General features: G+C 29.1%; 1 pseudogene; it reads left to right on the forward strand.

Annotated features, from left to right (window-relative positions):
- Positions 1-17,304, forward strand: part of LOC124354483 — a 395,581-nt pseudogene that overhangs the window by 372,538 nt on the left and 5,739 nt on the right.

The raw sequence follows: 17,304 nt of genomic DNA on the forward strand, positions 1-17,304 counted from the left end.
ATAATTAAATATGGTCAATAACCCCAGTTTGGCCATACAGTGCCAGTTTTTATGGATTAATCATGATGTCGTGAGAAAAAGCATTGATTTAAACTTATAATTTAAATAATATAGTTAACATACATGTTTTTAATTGTATTCAGGCCTAAAATACAATATTGTTGTAAAATTTTTCAACTTGTTTTGTTATTAATTTTTTTCTAATTAATTATTTGAAATTATATACAGCAGAAATTTTTATTTTTATTTGAACATTGCAGTACTGAGTCATAGTTTCATCAAATCAAAACAAACCTAGAGAGACATTAACATATCCACACATATCTGTACATATGGAGCAGTGTTGTTGCTTGCTGTGTACAGAAGTGCTTGGACGCTAACTGTGCATGGTTGTCTGATAAACAAACTAATGATGACACATTTCAGGTCAGAACAAACGATCACTTACATGTTGTTGGCGAGAGGGCCGTCGTCATTGTCTGTCGTTGTTTGCGTTTCGAGATGTACATTGTTGTTTGTTGTTGCATGTGCTTCTTCTGGGTGTTGCTGGCTCTGGCCTCTGTCTCTCTCTCTGTCTATATCTGTCTCTCTATCCCCCCTCTCTGTCCCCCTGGCTTCTTTCTATGTACTGGCTGCAGTGACCCTATGTGTGTTGTACAAGTCAAAGCATCTCCTTGCAAACTTCTATCTCCATGACAGCAGTTAATGTGAATGAATTAATGAAAATTATAAATTAAGACCCAAGAGTATAAAGATGATTTAATAACATGTTGCTAGTTATATTAAATGTTCAGGTTTAGGTTTAAGGTGGTTTCGTTAGTGGTACATGAACTATTCAACAGGAAGGAAAGGATTGTAAATATTATCTATCAGAATAAAAATAATAGGTTGAAATCAATGCTTAAATAGTATTCTCTACCAGTTATTGATAGCATATTTCTTGACATAGGTACTAAGAAGAGGATTTCTACTGTAAAAGAATTTTTTCCAAACCATATTAGTTGGCATACTCAGTTACCTTTCTGTTCCTAATAAAATAAACATAAAGTACAGCAAAATTTTATGTTTTCAAAGATTCTATACCTTTCAAACATCTCATCTGAATTATAAATTCCTTATTTTTTATCACGTTGGTTAATATGAGAAATATATCTAAAAATACTTAAAATTACTAATGTGTGGTCTCTACTTGAAGAGAATCTGCAGTTCATAAAAAAATGTTGACGAATAAATATTCCTGCATTAGGTCGGTCATTGAAATTTGCCTATTTTTCATGCATTTTTAAATTGTTCATATACAGCATATATATAGTAGTAATAAAAGTTTGTGAGTATTGTTCTGATTTAATGCTTGAACAAACACTGAAATAGAGATGAAAGCAATAATAAAGCCGATAAACACATGTGTTTAAACAGAACGGTTTTTTAACTTTTGTTTGTGTTGGGTTTTAGATGGAAATTTAACAAATAATTGGAAAGTGATCTGTCTATGTAATTCTGTAGAGCACCTGTAGGATGGTTTATACTTTTCACACATATCTTCCAGTCACTTGGTGTAAGTGCATACATCATTGGTCACACGTCTGTGTATTATTTATTGATATGATGCATGTACATACATGATCAATTACAGGTGCTGTGTGTATAAGTCAAACATTGCAGTGCCAATTTAAACGTTTGTATGAAGATACACTGTCATCTAAAACCATCCTTTATTCTATAAACTTGTTAAAAACTGTACAGTAGCTGTAAGAGAGCAATTTTAAAAGCCTGTGATAAATTGGAGAGTTCCAGCAGGGGTGATAATTGTGGCTGTTTTCAGTTAGTATTATCGTATAGAAGAACTAACACTAATTTTCAACCATATTTTATGTTTACTTTGCGTCTAGCATACTACTTAGGGGTTTTAAATTGTACTAGTTGAGTGATTTACAAGTAAGTATTTTAACGTGTTTCAAGGACAGTTTGCAGGTGTTTCAGTGAAATCCATGTGTGGGTTAAATATGATTCACTTTATATTGCTGAAACGAAAGAAAAAAATCGAGATCACCTTAGTTATTAAAAGAGAACATAGTGCGTAACAAATGAATATATGTTCAGCTGAGGATAGAGTCTTTTTTGGGACTGTCTAAGAAATAATCTTCTAGCTATTTGTAAATAGAAAAATTTAATCAAGCAAATTTATATTGAGCATTTTTACCAGACAAATTGTAAGAATAACGTGCCCAATTTGTCCAAAGAAATCGGTTTTCCATCACAAAAGAAAAACCAGCTTATTTCTGTAGAGTTTGAGGCCACAGAATTATAGGAGCTACAGTTCTAACATGATCCTCATCTTTCCTCTTCTTCAGATTTGGGCTTCTCAAATTAGTGGATCTGATTTTAAAATATGGTTGGCAAGTAAGGGATGTTATTTAAATGAGGTAAAATCATGTAAATTAATTTTTATTTTGTGAACTAATTCTTGTTTGTGTAACGGATATAAATAATGGAACAGAAAACAAGATGTATACAATATCATAATCATATATCAGTCAAAATCATACTGAAAAAGTAAACATTGTTTATTTCTAAATATTAAATAAATTTTATTTCTTGCAATGACTTCTCAAACCACCATTGTATCGTAGCTAAGTGTCCAATAATCAAAATGGTGGTGTACCATGGTGCAGGTCTACACATTGGCTGATATTAAAAGTGCTGGAATTTTTACCAGTGTTACAATAATTTGTTTCATAGAAACTGTTACCTATTGTGAGATATATAAGTGAAATCATAGACACTGTTTAGTGACACTACAATACAGTTCTGTTAGTTTTCGTGCATTTTCAGGATGAACTCACTGAAGAACTAAGATGTTTTATCCCATTTTCTTTGCCCCACTCTCCTCCATTTTCATTTACAGGGTTATTTTTCAAGTGATTTTTTCTCAGATTTAGAGTTTTTAAATTAAGGAAATTTACATTGTTTTATTAATTTATAGCCTAGATTAGTGATGTGTTTTATGTATGTTTAAAGTTGTTCGTGGATTTTCACTTATGGATCTAGGTAGACAATTTGTTCAGTGCGTTCAATAAGTTTAAACAGACAAATTCAACGTTTAATTTTACAGTTCTTCGGATATGTAGTATGTATATCAATACATCAAATAAAGGATAAATTCTATAACTATTTCGTATTGTTTATTACACTGTAAGTATATTTTCCTGTATAAGTCACCACCATGAGTCAATCTACAATCGGTTCATAAATCATGATCATATTTTAATGTAAGATTTAAACATTTGATTCAGTACTACTCTGATTTATTATAATAATTTTATACTGTTACTTCTCCTCCCCTATGTTATAGCAATAGTCAAAGCCACAAATAGGGATTCTTTTTTACAATTGTTTTCATGTGAAAACAAAAGGTGTAGGAGAGATGTGCATCAATCTGGAACTGTATTTCCTTTCAATATTGCAACCACAATCAACACAGGGATATTTTTCTGCAATAGAAAAAAACTTTCGTGCAATCTAGCCAGCTGATCAGTTTTAACCCTTTGAGTGCCAACATCCGATTTTACCGGACAACAAAAGTTGGCAGAAAAGTGCCGACGTCCATTTTACTGGACGTCCGGGAAAAATTCACTAAAAATTGTAACCTTTAATATTTTTAAATAATATTATATTGAAATGTTTGTGAAGAATCTTATTTTCAAAATAAATTGTTATAGTACACTTCCGATCAAACTTTAAATTATGAAACTCACAAATAAACATTTTTGGTTGCCATAGCTACCAGAAACAATGTGACAATAGTTTCTTAAAAGTTGTACTATAACTTACTCATTATTGAAGATAATAATATAAATTTTTCAAGATTTACAGACAATTGCATACACTTTCCAGTGATAGGGACTAAGAAAAGGATATGAAATTTTTTTTGGTCATAATAATTTGGTTGAAAAATGAAATTAAAAAATATTTTTGAATTTTTTTTAGGTAAGTCCATTTTTGGTATTCCTAACTTTAGTGTTATGGTAACTTTGTTATTTTATGTTAATTAAACAGAGTTTTCAGAGAAAAATAAAAAAAGAATCATGTTGATAGTTTATTAAATAATCGAACTGTGAATTTTTTTACTAAAACCTTGCAAAAATGCCTGAAAAAGGGCTGGCACTTTTAGGTACACCCACTAGAAAAATACCTGGCACTTTTCAGTATACCCACTCAATAAATACTTGGCACTCAAAGGGTTAATTTTGGTTCAATAAATAATATGCACTTAAAATTATTTTGGCCTTTATCTAAATAGTTGATGAATATAATTTTCTGAGTATTCCCAAAAACACCCAATAATTTTCTTAGTTCACGTTCTCCTCTGATACCTATTGTTTTTTTTTTTTTTTTTTTTTGTTTTGTTTTTTTTTTGTTTTTTTTTTTCTGTGTAATAGGGATTCCATTATCATAAGTTAAAGTTGCTGCAACCCCTCTGACAAAAAAAATGTCCTTGGCACATATCACAAGATGTTTCAACTGTTGAAATTCTTTGGAAATCACTATAAATTCGTGGTACTAAATTGGTTTGAATAATAAACACTGAGTGATTATCCAATTTGGCTAAAACATAAACATTGAGTAATTATCCAGTATGGCTAAAACATATGGCTTACAGCACTTGAAATGATGTAATTGACTGAAATTAAGCACAATGTGTACTAATGCTGCAACTTCACATGGATATATCATAATTTATATTTTTTAGAAAATTATCAAAATATCTACAGAATCTTTTAAAAACTCGCTAACTGAAGAATATTGTATGGTTTCTTATCAGTTGTCTTTTTTTTTCAAAAAATCAAAAACAAATCAAATATTCATATAAATATTAAAAGTATGAGCAAACCTTTGAGTACAGATTTTGAAAATAGGTTTAAAACATAACCTAAATTGATTTTTTGACCATTTCGTTTGATTTAAGAACACAATAACAGTTCCAACAAACGGAAATGAGAAAATTGACTGAGATAGATTATATTGAAAAATAACAGTGTGAATGAAGTGGTCAAGTTCTTTTGAAAACTCAATAAATCTCTTTAATTATTGACATTACAGAATCTATAAACAAATTCATATTTCTGTAGAAAATATTGATTTGGACAGTAAAGACATTTTATATTGTTTGTAAAACTTATTCTCCATATTTTATATACAAACCTGACCAAAATTATTGCCACTCAGTTCTCAGAAATGTGAGGTTGTAATTTATAAGTACCTCTCATAGGGATATTATAACACTAATATAGAATTATTTTATAAATATTAATTTGAATTCATTGTTTAATTTCAATTATTATAATGATTCAGTGGGATAGTTAATGTATTAATTTGATTCTTCAATGAATTTATATATTATTATTATTTGTATATTAATTTGTTTCAAAATTTTGTAGTTTTGAGCAGAGGTTTGTGTTTTAAATTTGATTGATAATTGAGAACTAATAATTCTTTAATAGTAATCAATAATAGCATTCTTTTATTCTATTAACTGAACTATAGTAGACTCATTTAAAACCGACGAGTGAAGTCAAACAATCAATAGATCCAGATCTCAAACAATCAATAGATCAGATCATGAATATTTCATCATTTTGTCATTGTTAGTATTGTCAACGTTGTTTACATTATTATTTATTTATAACAGGCTTGAATGATGTGTTAGTTATTAATTAATTTATGTGTACTTATTCGTACATTTCATTTCAACAGAGAACAAACAACTGTGACAAATTAACTATTCATTATCTGATCTTTTGAAAGCGTGACCTTCACCTGTCAGTTTTGAATGAGTCTAGTATAGTTGTTCTTTACATTAGCTTATGCTCTTTAATCCTAGCATCGGAATAGTCGGTAAAGTCATAATTTGAACCAACCCTCTTGTCAACTGCCAAAGTTGTAATTAGTGATGCAATAAATATTGTATAAATTATGTCCTAGTTCCAATAAACGTATTTGAATCAAATTACAACTTATATTATTTTAATATGAAAGCAAATTAATTGTTGGTTATTGGATTAGCAAATTTCACATTTTCTACTGTTGCTAATTGTTACTGTTCAATGTAGCTGTTTGGTTATTTTATTCCACGATTCTATTTAAAAAAATGGAAAAGTACTAGTCCGGTGCATTAACTAATAAGTTGAACATTTATTCAGAGGAGTCTAAAATATACAGTGCAAGTGATCTAATTAACTTAGTCTTATGATCCATGCTTCAACCAAGTAGTAAATATTTTTTAATAGCAAATAAATAAATAAATTTTAATAGCAATCCAATTTTCTGTTGTAATTGAAAATGGATCATGAATTACCATCTTGGGAAATTCATGAATGTACTTTCTTAAGAGATATAAAAAAGCCGGGATGGACAAAAAAAATGCTCATACTAATGATGATTTATATATTTAATTTCTTATATTTTATTTACTAATGAAATGTACATTGAAAAGTAATTTGTTTTTTAACACCAAAATTGAGTATTATTTGTATTTTGGATTTTTAAATGAAAAAAACTTTGTTGTTGTTTGTGTGTAGCATTAAATAAAAAAAACTGTTTAAAAAAAAATAAAATTTTAATTTCTGATCATCAAACATCTACCATCATTCAAGTAAATATAATTTTAGTTATTTTTTATATTAAACAGCTTATTTTTTGAGTAAATTTGTGCATAATTTTAACTAATTTTACTTAGTATGAAAGTTTTTTAATCTGCAAAGCGTCAAAATCGATGCTAGCCAGTGGGTTAAAAGAGTAATTTTCTTAAGTGAAGAGTATGTCAACTATTCACCATATTCTGTTTATTACAGTTTGAATATTATGGTAAAAGTTTATTATTGTGGTTAGGTTTTTTTAAAGTTTAAATTTGATTTTGATATTTAATATCTTAAGTTTGTCTGTAGCGAATATAAGGAAATTTGTTTATTGCAAAACATCTATACATAACAGGCATTTATCACATACCATAGTAAAGTTAGTTCTAGATTTTTTCTTTTATTATATTGTAAGTACTACTGTAGAAGAAAAATCACAAAATATAGTGAATTTACATTAATTAAACAATAAATATAACAACTCATTCATAAAAAAACAAATAAGAATGGACCGTATAAAGTAAAATAGTCTTATATGGATTATTATTAAAGGTGCTTTACAAGTTTGTTTTTATTATATCTTTTAAACATATCAATGGGAGTTCTCTTATCCGTACAGGTAATAAGTTGAACTGTAGAAATTTAAAACTATACTACCTGTAGATTGCAAACCATGGTGGTAGAAAATCCTTTTCATATGGTAGATTAACAATTCCCTTTCTGCAGCAATGAAAATATGTGAGACTGTTGAGTTATGCCCACATAATAACAGTATAATAATAGAGATGACTGTGGGTTTGGTGTAATAAACCTCTTTGAAACACACCTCTTCCATGCAATGACACAAGGATAAAAATCCCTTTAGGAATGTTATTTGCAGATGCATCTTGATTGCAATCGTCAAGAAATTGACGTTCATAAATTTATTTTGTGTATCAAGAAAAACAGTGTTTTTTGAGTAATTTATGTAGCTGCAACATTCTGTATGGGCGCTAATTTTTCATAATATCATTTTTCTGATTTTGCAAAATTTCTAACTCAAATATTTTTTTATGGTTAAAATTTTAAATAATGTTATCTGAAAAAAATTAAACAAAAAGTGCTTGGGTGGTTGAATAGAAAGTCATTGATGTGAATTACAAGCAAGAACGGTCTCAAAACCGATCTTTTTTGACACAGTGTTCCCAATATTATGAACTGAATAGAGATTTTTTATTAAAATAATACTGATTGTCTTTTGGTCTGTAAGTAAGATTTAAAAATCTATAAACTTAAAAGTTCTGAACAAAAAAGCTATGTTTTTGTAAAAGAAGATAAAAAGGAAGAAATTATGTATTTATTTTTATTGTTCAACTGCAGTATTCATTGTCTGGTGTTTTGTAAATTATGTCAAAATCTTTATAAATTATCACTCGAGAAAGCTTATGCAAATTTTAAATTATGTAATGCATTAGTAAATTAATTTCTTCCTACCTTCCTTTAACATTTTATCCAAGATATGCAGAGTAATGTTATCTTTGGAACACTGTGACATCCCAAGGCCTTATAACACTCATTCCTGTAGCATACTATCAAATATATGCAGAATATTCATTCTTTTGGAATACTGACATCACAAGGCCTCATAACACTCATTCCTGTAAGCATACTATCAAATATATGCAGAATATTCATTCTTTTGGAATACTGACGTCACAAGGCCTCATAACACTCATTCCTGTAGCATACTATCAAATATATGCAGAATATTCATTCTTTTGGAATACTGACATCACAAGGCCTCATAATACTCATTCCTTTACTATGGTGTCAGCATGACATTATTGGTACTAATGATGTTGTCGGACGATGTCATGCCTCATACTGATCTAAAATTGGTTATGAAACTTCTAAATATAATTATATTTGATCAATTAAGTAGTATTATTTAAAAATTAAAAGTCTTATAATACCACAAATTTAATATCGATCTCTGCAGTAGCAACGGTAGTTCAGTAAGTTAGTTTTATCACAATGTATGAGCATAAATTAAGCACCAATACAGTATTCTCCCATTGAAAACAAAAGAGAAGAAGAAACCAGTGAATCTGAATCAGCTGATTTATATCAAATGATCTCAAGTCAGAAAAAAATTTTAAAAGTATTAAATTAGTGAAGCACCTCAATAAATCGAAGTACAGTAACAGCGCTATTAAACAAACCAACAATTATTGCCTTGTAAACTTTATATTGTAACAAGAATCTCCTCCACCACTAGCTGTTAATTCACCTGTTTACTAGAGCGTCCTTTACTGACATATGCGTTTGTGAATGTGTTACATTAAATACCCTTATTTTATTGAACAACAATTCACACTTTCCTGCGTGCTGTGCGTTTGTAGGGTTACGAGGCAGGTACTGTATATATTACATTCAGTTAAGCAAATAGTTACACAAGCTAATGCCCAGACAATTTCAGTAACCCTGTCGTTATAACTATGTAACTGTCGATTCACAAAACAATAGAACCAACAAAGTTTGAATACAATACAATGACATATGAACAAGTGCGCAGAGCACCTATTTATTGAAGCATCATCATTTGGTACTGCAGTGAATAGATTGGGGAATGCCTTTGTAACTCAGTCAACAATATTCATCCTTGTTAACTTCAATTTTGTTTATTCGAAATATTGAATCTTGAATTTCTCCCTGTCATTTAAAATTCTAGCTATTAAGGTTCAGCTGAATTTAAATCTAAAATCACGTGGTGATAAATCTTAGAAGAATTATATCAAAGACCAGTAGTACTGCACATGAAATGAATTTTAGACGATAACAAACTATAATTGAGTTGGCTGCATTTGGTATTATCTAGTTATTAGTATTCTATTCTTTCAACATACTAATTAACACGAAATTAACACATTTTCTGCAGGCAGCAGGTACCAGTTAGCTATTATCTTGCTAATATAGTTCAACCTGCAAACCATGTAGCAAACTTGTTAAAATTGAAGTGCAAAAAACTAATGCAAAGAATATAAAAGGTCTCCCCCATGATGTGTAGTTACAGTTTAATTTGAACTCATCAGTTGTAAAAGAAATATAAGAAATAAATAACTAAGCTATGAACTTTTGGGTTTGATGTTATGTTAAAATATATTATTAGGATTTATATTAAATCTATTTATAGAATAAGTTCTCATGTAGATACTTATTGTAATATATGTTTTCAAACAAAGTTTGAGACTAGTATCGTTTTAAAGTTGCGTTTGATAGATGCATGTAAGGAAATGCTTTGACGTCTGTCCCTCCCATGAGCATGTCCACCACTACAGCACAACCAAAAACCCACCATAACCATACCAATACTACAAGCATACTATGGCCAGCATACAACATATCTCACATGACTCTTTGTGTTTACGCTGCACAGAGCAAGGAGGCTGGCATCCGAACTTTGGTTGCCTTGGATGACCAGGGAGGTGAGTCACCCGCCCTCGACCCATCCTGTCCCGCCCCCGCCTCTGCCGTCTCCAAAACAACAGATATACTCAAAACAACTACATAGTGATTGAACAGATATTTTACATTGTAGAGCTTTAGGAAATAAAGTTGTTTGTTAATCAAAGAGAAACTTCGAATTGATTAGGTAAAATTAAGGCAAAAAATTTCAATACTGTATGTAACATTTTTTATTTCAGTCAAATCAAAATCTGGATGAAAATTGTAGTATTCCACCTAAATCATCTACGTTTTTATTGAATAGAGATCCAGAATAATTAAATTTTGTCTTATGGAACGAGTGAGACGGTCGGAAATCCATGAGCTTCCCACCCCACCACACACCCCCTACAGTATATATATACAGTACTACAGTAAGCATAGTTAGCAATGGTCCACCAACATTATATCACTCACATGTATAGATAGACACAGTCAGACATGCTCAGTGTATATAGCCCCGGTCTCGCAGTGTGTGCTTGCATGGCCATACCCGCTTCTTGGGTCTAACTCCCACATCTGCCTTTCATACATTTGAGTGTATAAGGTTGGTACACCATTACTCCACTAGTGAGAACATGTTTCAAGTGATCAAGAAACTTTACTGTGTCAGCCAGGTTGTAGCATATTATACAGAGATGTCCACTCAAATGTAACGACTAACGTCTGCTAGGAATTGTCACGACTCACAGATGACATTATAGTTCCAATAACTGCTATGTCTTAAAGAAATGTGCATACACTGAAAAACAAAAGATGAATTGCTAAAACTGAAATCCATTTATATAAATCTGGTAGTAATTTTATGAAATGTGATTGTTCCCTTATTCCTTCAGTGTTGATATATCTTTATGTTACGAATGTAAGTATTAACTGTAAGAATATATCAGCAATTAGCACCCAATAGTATATAATCCAGATTTTTATACAAAATATATCAGTCATTCCACTATATTGCATAAAAAATTTACTTGAATTAAATAAACAAACATCTATTACATTTTAGTCACTGAAAAGTATAAACTACATGTATAGAATTCAAATAGGTAAGAGTGAAATAAATTAAAATTCAAATAAAATGTTATAAAGGAAGGGGCATTTATTTTTTTGGTTGGCCACATTATAAATACTACAAGTTACTAGTTAAATTAAATTAAAACTCTTGGTAAAGCAATACAGATATACACGTTTTTCTGAGAAGTAAGAAAGAATTAAATCAAATAAATAATTTATTTTTATTGTTCAACAGTTTACAAATAAGTATTTTGTCCAATTTTAAAGAAAAATTAATTGAGTTTTATTGTATATATTTTTCAGCATAACACTTAATTTACATTAAATTATTATGATACACTTTTAGCTAAATTTTAATTAAATATAGTTTTTTATTGACTTAAAATTTAATGTAAACAATGCTTTATTATTTTGTTACTAATGTGATTGTTATAAAACTAAAATTTAAATATTACTTGTTGTGAATATTATGTAGCCACTGCCAATTTCCTTACAAATACTATCTAAAAATTGTTTTATATTTGCGTGATCAATTATCATTGGGCATGTAACTGTAATTGGAACTTGAAATGTGTATCTTTTACACATGTGATCATGATATAGATTGAGTTATTACTAAGAACAATTTCAAATTTTTTAAAGATAAATGTATTCACAACTACAAAATTGATTGTGACTTGAAATATATCTACTTTTATTCCCACCATTAAAATAGTAAAAATGCACCAGCTAAGCAAGTGCAACTATTAGATGAATGTAATTAAAAACTTGGCTATACAATCGTAAAAATTTTACCCATTAATATTTTTTTTTAACTAATACAAACTAACCCTGAAATTTGTTCCACCAATAAATCCAGTGTAAGTTACAATCCCATTCTCTGTTTTATGGAGTGGTACAAGTTGTTAACCCTTGAACTGGCAATCATATATCTCTTCACTTTCGAACTCATTTATTACCTATTTATATATTTTGAAAATTCTTAAAAATTATATCAATAAGAATTGCACTAAATCTTAACACCATAACAATTCTCTATCAATTTTAATCATGGCTTGTCATTTAGAGTTACAACTAGTTTTGATAACTGTACTAAAATTTCAAGTTTAGCAGTATACAAAAAATTCTAAAAATATAACTCAGATTCACTGATAAATTTATCATTATATGAGATTTTTTTAGTTTGAAAGTTTTGTAAGGAAAATTAAATGGAAATGTTAACGAAGGTTTTTAAAAACAATGAGAATGTAGTACAAACATAAAGCATAAAGAGGATTACTTAAACTTAATAATGAATGTGAAAATAGTACACAAAATTAAGAACAGGCAGCTTTACAATCTAAGGCATTGTACTTTGGATTTGGGTAGAGGCATTGCAGGTCTAAAACCAGTGTTATCACTGTATACCAAGAGGTAGAGTACAGTAGTAATAATTAGTGTATGATCTCTCATTCTGTTTGCTGGACTCACAGGCCCACTGCAGGCCATGAGGACGGACAAAGTAAGGCTAAATGGAGACAAGTTATATTTTTTTTACAAAAATGTTAATAACATACACCTTTAAAAAAAAAAAAACACTGTAAAACTTAAAAGCAATGGATGTGTTGAGCAACGACTATTTTATTTCATTATTTATGGTTTTTATAATTATTAATAACACTAAAGTAGTGTAGGTACTCGTGTATAAAAAGATAAAAATATTTTTCTTGTTTTTATTGATATGCAATAAAGTATATTAGGATATAAATCATAAATTATTCGTGGAGTTAATGTTTTAACTGTGACTCCTTCTGCCAGCACTTGGGTTGACATTTTTAACACAAACTCCTATAAAACATGAAGCATCCATATTGTGGCAAAAGTATCATATCAATAATGTTTATATATGGATATATATATATATATATATATATATATATATCAAATGTGGCGGTCTTGATTAATAACATGAGTTTTTTTTTTTAATTTAAGATTTTTAAAGATTCGTATATATTTATTGTTCATAGGTAAAGAATATTAAATACTATGTTGTACTGCATTTTTGAAACTTAAAAATGTAATTAATAAAAAGTTCTCTTGATTATGGCAAATATAATATAATACTAATTTTTCCACACAATTTTAAATAATATTAATATTTGTAATTTGAAGTCATGTACAGATTAGTGTCAAAAGATTAGAACACATAAAAGGTTGTATGAGTGTTTGATAATTAATACAAAATATGTTTACAGGGTATAATAAAATAATTCCCCCTTTATTTTATAATATTTGAACTAAAAATCTAATTTTATATTTTTTAAAATTTATTATGTTACTAAAAATAAAATAATAATTCTATAACATTATTTTTAATTCAAGGATTTGTTTCAAACAATCAAAAAATGTATTATGATTTGTTTAAACTCCTCTGTAGAAAATAACACATTATATGTGACAATATGTTTCTTTGGTCAGTGGCAATTTCTTGTAGAGTATGTTTTTCTCTGTTGAATCTATTCTTAATTTCATATTTTACAAACTACTGCTTCTTCAAAAGTTTTTCTGCTCTTACCAGTTCAGTAAAACTTGTAGATAAAATAATAGCATTCAATACATTTTTATAACTAGTTTTATTGACTATTACTTTGTAAATAGCTTGTTATTTGATCTATTCAACATGCTCTATTTAACAGTTTAGGTGTAATTCATTTGTGTATGTATTAGTAATCTTTGAAATGTTTGAAGAAACATTACGTGAACTCTTATACAGTCTTTAATGATTTTTTATTTTGAAATGTAATATTAGACTTCAGAAATATTCAGAGGAGTAATTTGTGAAAAAGGAATGCAAAGATGCTTAATCGTACTTTTTTATTCAAACAATTATTTTATTTATAGATTTAATCTGAGTAATGTCTACTGAAAATTAATGACATTGATGTTTTTTTACTTTCTAAATATACGTAACATATATCATTAATATGTTTTATTACAAAACTGTCAGTATCATAAAATAATAACATTTTTTAAACTTAAATATTTTATTTAATAGTTTTAATATTTCTTAAATAAACTGAAGGTACTAATACAGTGTTATAAATGTTTGACATGATATTCTATGTTGAAAAATATTCGTGTTGATAATTAAATTAAAATAAAAAAGGGCAATAGGAAAAATTTGGTCTAAGTGGATCTTTCTTATACCTGCTTGTTGAGATGGCAGATTCCTAAGAATTACAGGATTTTAACAAAAAATACGACAGATTGAAAAGATGTTGTTGCCTTAATTTTTCTGTGAGAGGAAAAATGACTGTGAAATGGTAATTGAACATATCAAGTATAATACTTGAAAATGTGTGCTGATACAGTACCAGTGTATGTTGCTTTGTGTGTGTGGCTTACGTGTCTGTGTGTGTGCGTGTGCACTGCAGTAGAAGTGACCATGTGATATTCAGTCCAGTCGAACACAACCACACAGTCAGGCAACATACCAGTAACATTCTTATAACTATTTATTTATTGATTGCAACAGACATTACGTACACAATTGAGTATACAAAGTTTTATAGGTTTTTTCCGTTTCATAAACTTTGTTGCTCAGCCCCTCTTCATATCGAGAAACATTACTTCTGTTAAAACTGTATTCACCAGAAACGTGTGCATTTCTGGATTGATTCTGGATATTGAAGATAAAATATTTTGAAATTTCTGAATTTTGAAGTGTAGATTGTTATAAAATTTGAGGAATTGACTTATGTGTTTACGTTCTTGTATTGTTCATTGGAAAATCTTAATTTTGGCTTAACAGAACAATGTTGTTTAATTCTACCCAAATTTTATTCAAATAAAAAACTTCATATTGTATTTTTTGCAGTTTGAATTAATGTTATGTTCCAGATGTCTTCAGACTTCCACAAAGGAACATCATTGTATATTTAGTTTTTGTTTTAATTTTGTTTTATTTTTACTGTTTGCTTTCAATAATTGCCACTGACTGTGTTTACATTTTGTGATCAGAGTGAGGAGACTGGAGCCAAGACGCTGGATATGTTGAACCATCAAGGCGGTAAGGTTGCACCGTGGTTGCCATGGTTGCGGTTACAGTTGCGGTTGTGGATGCGGTCTAACTCTTACCATATAGGACGTTTGACATTTTAACCTGCTTGTATTACTTTAGAATCATACTTTCATCTTTGTAATCATGCTTCATTTGTAGCCGTTCTAACTGCATTTGCTTTGTTGCACTTGGAAGTATATAATTATTAACGTTATACATTTTACTGGATGTTATGTCCCTACTAACAGTAACTTAACCTGTACAAAAAAAATAATGGTGTAAAGACTATTGGAAAAGCGTTTTTAAGTTCATGTATTTAAACAGTATAATGGAGTAAAACACTTTTAATTGTAGTTTTAAATTATATTTTGAAATTTAGTATTTTATATTTACAATCATCAATTTACAGTTCAAAATATATTATATAAGTATAGTTCAATGCAGTATGTATTTTATAACCATATCACGTATTAGTATTGATAACAGTAGAATTGCAAATATACTCATATAATACTATTGGCCTAGATGTTTACATTTCATTTCCTGTATACTTGGGTTATTTCATTAGTTAGTTCTACTTAAAGAAAAAAAGAAAGTTATTTATATATTAGAGTAACATATTTTTGAGATAAACAGTTTTTTTAAACAAGATTTTACTATCATTTTAGTATTAAATTTATCATATTTGCATAACATGTTCTTATAACAAATTATTTTCTACTCTGATAGTAAAACATAAGAATCCCATAAATTCAGACCTGCATAAGAAAGTGAAAATGTAGGCAATGAGTCTGAGTTAATAAAATATATAATTTTTTTATTAGTTGAGATACTCAAAAGATTTAAGATATCCATATCTCCTATTTACCTCCTTTGCTTCTGCATATTTCATCCTGGAACACTACCCAGCCTATTCGTGCTGAATATTAGTATTTATTTATTGTTTTTGAATTGTGTGTAAATACAGCCAACACTATAATGTGCCACATTATGAAAAAGCTTTCAACAGATCCAGAATTGATTATATTTAACTTGTGTTTTATCTCGTTTTAATGTTGGTAATCTTCATGTATTCTATTCACCTCCTATTGTATAAAATTGGTGTTCCCTCTTTCCTCCTGGGTTTATTTTATCGCATATCATGAGTCGTATTGTTGTGGCTGGGTCTTTTCTTGTGAGTGAGTGTGCGTGCGTGTGTTTATGGGTGTGTGGTTGCATGTCAGTCCATTGTTTGATTCGCTCTGTTGTTGTAGAGTCACGAGGTCGGAATGAGGTCTCTTGTCATGTTGGATGAGCAAGGCGGTAAGCTTCGTACCTTTATAAAGTACACGACAGAAACCACCAACACCAACAACACATAGCAACAAATCATGTGGGATTCATAAAATTGTTTTTGTTGGTTCTCAAGCTTCCTCTCAGGAACGCCTATAGGAATTTCATTGTAAAATTATTCATTTAACACTCTTTTAGTTACAAATAACTACTTAGGGTTATTGTTGAAAAAATAAATACTTTCCTCTCTGGTGGTCAAAGAGAATTGTACTATAGAGTATACCTGGTCTGCGAAGACGCACATGAGCTTTGGCCATGTAAGATTCAAAAAAGTTTTTTTATATTGGTTACTCTTGTTTGTTAAATTTCGTATGATTCTTGAGCCATATACTTAATATTCCTGTACCATTTTCGATCTCCCAAGAAGAAGCGTCTTCTTGTGTTCTTACATATGTCCTTCAGGGATTTCTCTTCTATTATTCCTTTTATAATGAAGAACTACTAATAATATCATATCAGTTATTGTACTAAGACTTAAATAGATATGACTTAAATAGATATAGATGCTGAGAAATGAAATGTCAAAAAGAGTAGAAAGAAGCAATACTAGAATATGTGTTTAACGTCCATAAACTCTTAGCCCTTTTAAGACTGTTATTAACTACTTCTTGTGGAATAGATAAAGTGATATTGTAACAATATTTTGTGTGTGCTTTTTTCCAATAATAAATATAATGCTGAAGTTTACTCATGTTGTATAGGAGAGGCCTTTCTTTAAATTTTCTACCTAATAATTTGTATATGTTTTCTCATTATAAATAAAAGTGATGATGTTTCTATGAGGTTAATAAATGTTTGTTT

Source organism: Homalodisca vitripennis, chromosome 1, assembly GCF_021130785.1.
Source record: "Homalodisca vitripennis isolate AUS2020 chromosome 1, UT_GWSS_2.1, whole genome shotgun sequence".
NCBI classification, from domain to species: Eukaryota; Metazoa; Arthropoda; class Insecta; order Hemiptera; family Cicadellidae; genus Homalodisca; species Homalodisca vitripennis.